Source organism: Bubalus kerabau, chromosome 3 (genome assembly GCF_029407905.1).
Source record: "Bubalus kerabau isolate K-KA32 ecotype Philippines breed swamp buffalo chromosome 3, PCC_UOA_SB_1v2, whole genome shotgun sequence".
Classification (NCBI taxonomy): domain Eukaryota; kingdom Metazoa; phylum Chordata; class Mammalia; order Artiodactyla; family Bovidae; genus Bubalus; species Bubalus kerabau.
The window spans coordinates 76,598,983-76,608,486 of record NC_073626.1 but is presented as its reverse complement, the minus strand read 5'-3'; positions in this window follow the sequence as shown (position 1 = coordinate 76,608,486).

Below are 9,504 nucleotides of genomic sequence, written 5' to 3'. Positions count from 1 at the left end.
GATGGTTGGAGACTTTACCAAGAGTAGTCACTGTTTCAGGATGTCAGTTCATGACCGTAAATGCTGCTCTAAGTGTTGCAGACCCCAGCACATTAAGTTCTCTGGGGTCACCTGCTTGTGTAGCTGCCACAGGCATGGGGATTAGGTCTGGATTCTTACACAGTTGTTCACAAGCATTTACATATTAAAATCAAGACTATTTTAAGTGTCTTTTATTTCTCTTTTATATAACTTGACATTCTAGGTTTTAAAATTTTTTCATGTGTAAGTAGATTGCATTACCTACGAAAGTCATGACTGGACAGGAAAGTGTATTAACAAAATATTTTGAAGAGGATCACAAGGGTTTTCAGGGTTGAGAACCTCTGCTATAATGAGCTGGGGTGTCTAAAAGGTAGTGAATTTTCATTTACTGACTCAAGTATGCTCCTCCTCCTATCCTCAATAAACGCTAAGGAGGAAAGAATGTGGGGAAGCGAAAAGATTATCACTCACAGAGAAAAGGCCCTGAAGAAGCTTCCCTAGTTCCAGGACCCCCTATAGCAGTCTTGCTTAGCATTTTTTTCCCCCCTGTCTGGGGCCTGATTTAACTAGCATCTGCTGTCTTATCTACTAGAATCTTTCCTACCCTCTCCTTGTTCACTAATGATCATCTGTTATCTCTCTTTATTCCATTATGATGCAGTTTTGGTTAAGTTCATTTAAAGTTCTCAACCTGGTACCCAAATTCTTTGGAAGAATGATTCTGTATTTACCTCTGTCAGAAGAAAACACGTTTATATTTAACCCAAAGACAAAATATTCATAAATTCTAACTGTCCCTATTTGGAAAAGAGACTTGCAGATTATTAAATTTCTTCAACATTAGAGGCACAATTTTTTTCTGGCTGATTAACTGCCCCACCTTCTTTTTATTTTTTTGGCTACAGCACATGAGATCTTAGTTTCCCCACCAGGGCACCCGTGCTCTCTGCATTGGAAACACAGAGTTTTAACCACTGAACCATCAGGGAAGTCCCCGGTTAACCACTTTGTTGCTGCTGCTGCTGCTGCACTTTGTTAAGGTCCTGATATGATTTACTTTAGACCTAAGATATAGATGTGCCCTAAGATTCTCTTTGGGCTTCCCAGGAGGTGCTAGTGATAAAGAACCCGCTGGCCAATGCAGGAGACACAAGAGATATTCAGGTTTGATCCCTGGGTCAGGAAGATTCCCTGGAGGAGGGCATAGCAACCTACTCCAGTATTCTTGTCTGGAGAATCCCATGAACAGAGGAGTCTGGTGGGCTACGGTCCATAGGGTCACAAAGAGTTGCACACGACTGGAGGGACTTAGTGTGCGTGCATACAAGATCCTCTTTATAGTGCCTCAGACTTTCTAATTTAAAACCAGTAGATCATTTCTCAGGCATATCCAGGATCTGACCAATTCTGAATCAAGAACATTTCCAAAATCAAAATATTTCCAAATTTTAAAGAGCTTACATCTGAAACAGCATAATCAGAAAAAGATTCAAAAGATTCAGTTCAAACCCCAAAGTTATTTTTTCTTATGTAGAATAAAGAGAGGGTTACATAGTATATATTTGCAGAGTGCTATTTTGCAGAATAACAGTTTCCCATAAGAATATCAGCTATGCATCCAGAGGAGTGATACAGCCAGGATGTCCCCAACACATGTCTACATGTTGGGATTTAGACCCTGACTTCACCAACCAGCCCTCAGAAATCCAGCAGCTCAAGTGTCAGCAAACACAAAGAGAATACGGACTCAGTCCTAGGTTTTGAAATGACATGATTTTTAAAATGGGTGGCTATGAAAACTATCCTTTGTTTAGATACGTATTTGGTTTTGACTCTGAGATTAATCTTCAGTCATAATTACATTTTAAAATATAAGAAATAAAACACCAAGGAACCGAGACAAGGTCAGGAAGGCAGTTAACCTACCCCTATACCTCTGAAATCAAGCAAACACACCAGGTGAGAAACCCCAAGGCAGACAGACATTTTATTTACATATAATGGAAGAAAGTCTTGGGCATATTAATGGTTAAATTAGGAAAGAGAAGATTTTGGACTTTTTTTTTTAGAAGTAATTAAGTACTTGTCTTCAACACAAGGGCTTTCAGGTGGCATTAATGGTAAAGAACCTGCCAGCCAAGAGACATAAGAGATGTGGGTTCGATCCCTGAGTTGGGAAGATCCGCTGGAGGAGGGCAAAGCAACCCACTCCAATATTCCTGCCTGGAGAATCCCATGGACAGTGGAGCCTGACAGGCTAGAGTCCATAAAGTCAGACACAACTGAAGTGTGGGAGACTGAACTGGGAAGTCCCCTCCTCTCCACTGGTTCTGGGCCTGAGCATCCCTCCCTTGACTGTCTAAGGAGCCCAAGGAACTGGCCAAGCTGTGACTCTAGGCAGGCCCCAGGTGCTGTGGTGGGAGTGTACAGCATTATTTAAGTACCTGCTGTGGTCTAGTTTCAAAGTGTGTTGATAATTGGAGGTGGGGAGGTGGAGGAAGGGGGACAGGAACGAGGGAGAGAACAGAGACAAAGAGAAAGGACTTGCGCAGGCCGGCCACTCTTACTCATCTGAGGAGTGCCACATGCACTCTCCCCTTTGTATAACTAGACCCATGATTTATATACATGCCAATTTTGAACACAGTCCAAGTTGCTTCCTGGCAAGGCCTAATTTGAAATATTGTTCAGGCTAGTGGAGTTTCTAAAATGTACATCAGTACTTGTAAAGCACTAAAACATTAGACTATTTAAAAATAATTATCCTACTATTCTCGATTTTTTTATTTCCATGATAAACATCTTTCTGTGATTGGACAGTAGAATGGCTATAAAAACATAATTCTATTTGTAAGTGGAATATATGTATATTATTGTTGTTGTTTAGTCACTAAATTGTGTCCAACTCTTTATGATCCCATTGATTGTAGCCCACCAGGCTCCTATGTCCTTGGAATTTCCCAGGCGAGAATATTGAAGTGGGTTGCCTTTTCCTTCTCCAGGGGATCTTCCTGACCCAGGGATCAAACCCCCATCTCCTGCTTGGCAGGCAAATTCTTTACCACTGAGCCATCTGGGAAGCCCAAATATTTATATATAATATGTAGTATATATAATACACATAATATACTATGAGAATATACATTATAATTACATAATATAAACATATTACATTGTTTTGCTAAGCATAATAGACATATTATGTCTATAGATAACATAGTGTTATCTGTATGATTATATACATATATATTCCACTTATAATTAACTCATCTTCTATTCAATTATATCCTCATGCAAACCAGCATTCCTGAGTCATCATTTCTCCAGTGTAATTTTCATGTGTATTTCCTTGCTCTTGCTCTCTCAGAAAGGTTGCTTGCCTTGCCAATAGCTGACAGACCCAGTGCTTGGCAAGTGCTGGGAGATTCTATTAACCCTAAAGGATTTCATTCTAGATGATACATGGGATTTATTGTTGTGGAATTTAGTAATAGCAGTTAGTAGTAGTAGCAACAGCAATAGCATTTCAGATTGAGGCATCTGCTTCAAATTATTATAAACTCTTTGGTTAACTTGCCTTTCAAAATTCAGGTATATGGCTGCAAAGTCTAAAGTAGGTGATGCTGTGAATGATGCATTATTGTTAATTTTGGGGCAGATCCTGAAAGTCATTTCATCAAGTTTTACAGGGAATACAAAGTAAGACAGCATGTTCAAACCCAGTTAGCCAGTCAAATGTAAGCATTCTCCAGAAAATAAATTTTAAACTTCTCAGATAAAAATTAACTAACATTGAATCATGCAACTTACTATTATGACTTGTATATTTAAGGCAGCAGCACAAAATTTACATTAAGATGGTAATAACCAAAGTGACTGAAGGGAACAGATAAGAAAATGGGAAATGCAGGGGTTGCAAACCCAAATGCTTGCAGGGTGAGGCAGGTAATGGCAGTGAGGACAGGTTGGTAAAAGGCATGGTGAACGGTAGGGACGTGACAATAGGGCACGTGCCTCTTCTGATAACATCCCACGATGTACAAACACACACTGACTCCCAATATATCTCCAGGTGAAATCTGTGTCTGAGGTTTGCCTCAAAGTAACCCAGAGCAAAGCAGGAAGAGGGAGAGGGGAGGGAGAATTATAGATGAAACAAGAAGAGCTTTAAGTTGATAGTTCTTGAGGCTGGTGATGGGTCCCTAGACTTCATTTTACTATTCTCCTTATTCCAGCATAGATGCAAATATTTTCACAAATAAAAGGTAAAAACCATTTTTTTTTGATTTATTAGGCTTTACCTACTGTCTTTTTTTTTTAATTTTATTTTATTTTTAAACTTTACATAATTGTATTAGTTTTGCCAAATATCAAAATGAATCTGCCACAGGTAATGGCATTGAAACATGTAAAATATCATGTAGGGAACACATGTAAAAACCATTTTCAAATACTCAAAAAAAAAAAGTCCCTAAGGTTGCAGGCAGATTCTTTACCAGCTGAGCCACAAGGGAAGCCCAAGAATACTGGAGTGGGTAGCCTATTCCTTCTATTGAACCAGGATCTCCTGCATTGCAGGTGGATTCTTTTCCAATTGAGCTATCAGGGAAGTCCATTGCTAATTTTCAGTCTTGATTATAATTGAAAAAACACATAACAGCGACTTTAGCATCTAGTACTTAACCACAAGAATAAAAGCAAATAGTAAATTCCCTGCTGCCATTAATGATTCTCCTGTCCCAAAGCCAGGAGAATCCTGTGAGGTATGTATAGGTGGCTTTGTTTTTATGTTTTTAGTATTTATTATAATTACATATCAAATTCAAAGAGTGGGAGAACTTATCCCTAAAATGTAATGTTGAGGTACTCCCAGATGCGCGCATGCACACACACACACACACACACTCATACTCACATCTCACTTACGGAGCAGCATCAAGCAAACGCTGAGATGCTCTGATCAATGAACTACTTTTTAGCAGATGAATAGCTTTTTACTGTCCTCTTAGTATGAGAGTGTGAAGAGGAACTAAAAAGCCTCTTGATGAAAGTGAAAGTGGAGAGTGAAAAAGTTGGCTTAAATCTCAACATTCAGAAAACGAAGATCATGGCATCTGGTCCCATCACTTCATGGGAAACAGATGGGGAAACAGTGGAAACAGTGTCAGACTTTATTTTTTGGGGCTCCAAAATCACTGCAGATGGTGACTGCAGCCATTAAATTAAAAGACACTTACTCCTTGGAAGGAAAGTTATGACCAACCTAGATAGCATATTCAAAAGCAGAGACATTACTTTGCCAACAAAGGTCCATCTAGTCAAGGCTATGGTTTTTCCAGTGGTCATGTATGGATGTGAGAGTTGGACTGTGAAGAAAGCTGAGTGCTGAAGAATTGATGCTTTTGAACTGTGGTGTTGGAGAAGACTCTTGAGAGTCCCTTGGACTGCAAGGAGATCCAACCAGTCCATTCTGAAGGAGATCAGCCCTGGGATTTCTTTGGAGGGAATGATGCTAAAGCTGAAACTCCAGTACTTTGGCCACCTCATGCAAAGAGTTGACTCATTGGAAAAGACTCTGATGCTGGGAGGGATTGGGGGCAGGAGGAGAAGGGGACGACAGAGGATGAGATGGCTAGATGGTATCACCAACTCGACAGACGTGAGTTTGAGTGAACTCTGGGAGTTGGTGATGGACAGGGAGGCCTGGCATGCTGTGATTCATGGGGTCTCAAAGAGTCGGACATGACTGAGTGACTGAACTGAACTGAACTGAACTAGTATGAGAGTTGAATTTCCAAAAGTCAGAATTGGGACTTTTTCATCTCTAGACTCCTAGAACATGGTAGGTACTTAAATATTTGTTGAATTAATGAAGAAAACAGCTTTCATGTGCTGGCAACATCACCTTGACAACTCACAGCAAGTGTATTTGTTGAAAATTGTTGTTCTTCAGTCACTAAGTCGTGTCTGACTCTTTGTGACCCCATGAACTGCAGGACACCAGGGTTCCTTGTCCTTCATTATCTCCCCGAGTTTGCTCAAACTCATGTCCATTGAGTCAGTGATGATATCTAACCAACTCATCCTCTGCCATTCCTTTCTCCTATTGCCTTCAGTCTTTCCCAGCATCAGGGTCTTTTCCAGTGAAGCACTGGAGCTTCAGCTTCAGCATCAGTCCTTCCAATGAATATTCAGGGTTAAAAATTAGTCAAATGAAATTACTGGGATAATTTAGAAAAATTTTAGCAAAATGTGAAGTGCTATGAACAATGGGAAAACAACTGTATTTCGCCAGTTTAAAAATAAAATGTGGTTCTAAATATGTCTAGTAAATCATTTTTCTGGAATTGACTTAAAAACTGCCCTAATGCATTCCATCCCCCATTTCTCAAGGCCATCACAGTCTCTGGAGTTGGAATCCCAAAAGGCAATTTTCCAGTCAAGTGCCAGAGGCTTACATAACAGGCAAATCCGATGACAGAAGCACAGCTATGGGAGCTCTTTCCTCCAAGAGGGTCCTTGAGCTCACGAGTGTCGTGGAATCCTAGGCAAACTGTCCTCAAAGGATGACCTGACCATGTAGGGTGGATACATTTTGGTCACGAGCAGTATATTGCCCCACTCTCAGGGTTAGCTGGAGGTAGGCAGGTGAAGTTCCTAAGTACAGATAGAGGAAAGTGCCTGTAACATGAAGGTCACACAGCTAGCCAGAGAAGCCTGGGATCCAGTACAACTCCTGAAACTAGGCTCCTTAAATGTAGGCGGGCCAAAATAAGAGAGAGATACCACTTAAACAAAATGAAACCCAACTCAGGGTTTCATTGGCACCATCATAGCAGGTCACTTATTCATATGCTGATACATCATGCACTTCTCTCTACCCTTAGAAAATAATAAAGCCAGTCGCTGTCAGAAAACACACGTGTCACAGAGCCATTTCCCTCTGTGATTAAGAGTCACTAGAAATGCGCTTCCTTCCACTCCTTGGATCAGCCTGACTTGGTGACAGCACAATGACAGAATAATTCAGTTGTGACAGATGTACTGCAAGGGGACACATGGTCAATGGGCCCATCTGTCTGCTGTCGTTCTCCATCCCCTCAAACGCTTAAGAGATTGCCCTGCTACGGAAAATGTTACAAGCAGAAGGAGTTACAGTCACGGGGCCTCATTCTAGATGGGGTGAAGGAAGGTCGTGAATGCATGCAGTATATCTGTAGAAACAAACATCATCAGAACAGCAAGAGATGGCTCTAGAACTTCCAACTCTCTGGGCAATGGTGGCCTCTTACCTTTCTTACACTCTGGAATTGCACTAAAACAATAAGAAATTATCATGTCCTGTACTTACTTCATGGATATTCAGTGAGTGCCTACTGTGTAGACAGAAATGGGCTGGAGATTACAAGAAACACAGTGCAGTAAAATTAATGATTTCTGCCCTCAAGGAACCTAATGTGTAGTTAAGAAATGCTGCACACCTATAAAAAAGTTAAGTTCTAAAATGATACAAGTCTGAACTAGCCACACAGCCCCACAAGTTCCATTTTATATTTTAGAATCAAATGGGTAAACCAAATCCCAGATATTGCAAGTTGACTACTATAGGCATCCCAAACACTGTCTCTGTGAAACGTCGTGGAGAAGTGGCATCTCCCACTCCGGCCCTCTGTGGTTCTGTTTCTTGTGTGAATGTGGTCTCCTCAGCCAGACTGCGAGGTCTCTGGAGGCAGCTCCGTATCTCCTGCATGTTACGTACACTTCTTAACGCCCAGAGCATTGCTAAGTGACCAATAGAACCAGGTAAAAGCTCTACTCACAATCCCACTATGTTCTTATTTACTTCCTGGTATCCCCTCCCGTAAAGCTTAACACACTTCACTGTGGTCAGTTCGAGTCGTCCTTGTTAAAAGGTAAGTTCTCTGAGGGCAGGAGTTGGGTATCCAACTCATGTGTAGGCTGGTCAGTGGTCTTACCAAGCTGGTGGCCCAGCATATGTAATAGTATAAGTCTCTGCAATCCATAGAACTCTGTAGGCATTTTCCACCTTCCGCTCTTCTGGATTTTGTCTCCTGTATTTTGTCTCTTTCTTTCTTGTCACGTGTTTCCAATGGCCACCTGGGCACAGTGACTGAAAGAAAGGATTGCTCGTACAGCTTTGCTCAAACAACCATCAAGGTAACTAGGCAGTCTGAGAGTTTATGAGGTGGTACCAAGATTGTTGTTCCATTGCCAAGTCATGTCCAACTCTTCGAGACCCCATGGACTGCTGCAGTGCTCCAGGCTTCCCTGTCCCTTACCATCTCCTGGAGTTTGCCCAAGTTCACGTCCATTGAACCAGTGATGCCATCCAACCATCTCATCCTCCTTTGCCCTCTTCTCCTTCTGCCTTCAATCTATTCTTACAGAGGTATATAAAAAAAAAAAAAGCAAAAAGAAATAGATAGAAAATTATTTTTAAAAATAGGAAAAAAGCCTAACCTACCTCACAGTTTCATGGGTCATATTATTGCTCATACCTATTTCTGTCTTTGACTACCCGAGGCCATCCCTGTTTCAGTTGCCCAGTGAAAAGCCATGAGCTATAAAGTCCATCTTCCCTGTTGCTGATCAGCCTGCAGCAGCAACTGGAAGACAGGCTGATCATTGAGTGACTTGGATCACTAATCTACAAGCAGCTCCTCCACACATGCTCCAAACTGGCCCTGTTACTGGGCTCTCTGCAAATACACGGAAGCATTGCCCATGAAAACACTCAGATGCCACCCAACCTGAGATGGAGCCACAGGTATACTGGTAAAACCATGAATGTCTCAATCCTTGTGGCTCACCAAAGAGACAAAATACAAAAGCGCCGAAGACAGGAGATGCCCATATAGTTCTATGGACATGGAGAGATTTCTACTGTTACATATGCTGCGCCACCAGCCTGGTGAGACCACTGACCAGACTACAGTTGCTTTGCTTTGTCATCACTGGTTGTTTTGTGGTCTCAACATAGCCAAAGGTGTTGGGAAGGGACTAAGACAGGGCTGGGTCACATGGGGAGAAGTACATTTAGAATTCGGCTCTGCAGTGAGCAAGTGAAGAAGATAAAAGTCCACACACGGCTGCTGCCTTTGCTTCTTTTCATCACGTCACACTGTGTCTACAGACACACTGGCACATACACACGCACACAGCATGCCAAGGCAGACCTCAGAGTGCCAGGTCTGGCTTCCAAACAGCTGGAGCAGAAAGCAGCAGTTGGCAGGAGCAGACAATAACAAGAGACACAGTATTGAGTCCAGATCAACATGCAGCGTTCTTGGCATAACCACATTGCAACCCTTTTTCAGGAGAACTGGCAAACGTCCAGGCCTCCCCAGACCTTCTCCAAATGGCAAATCCTAGACCGTCTATGAAAAAGGAAAACTTACTAGGTAGAGCCATTTGCCTGTTTTCCAGCTATATCAAATTATACTTGTTAGTCGAGGTCTC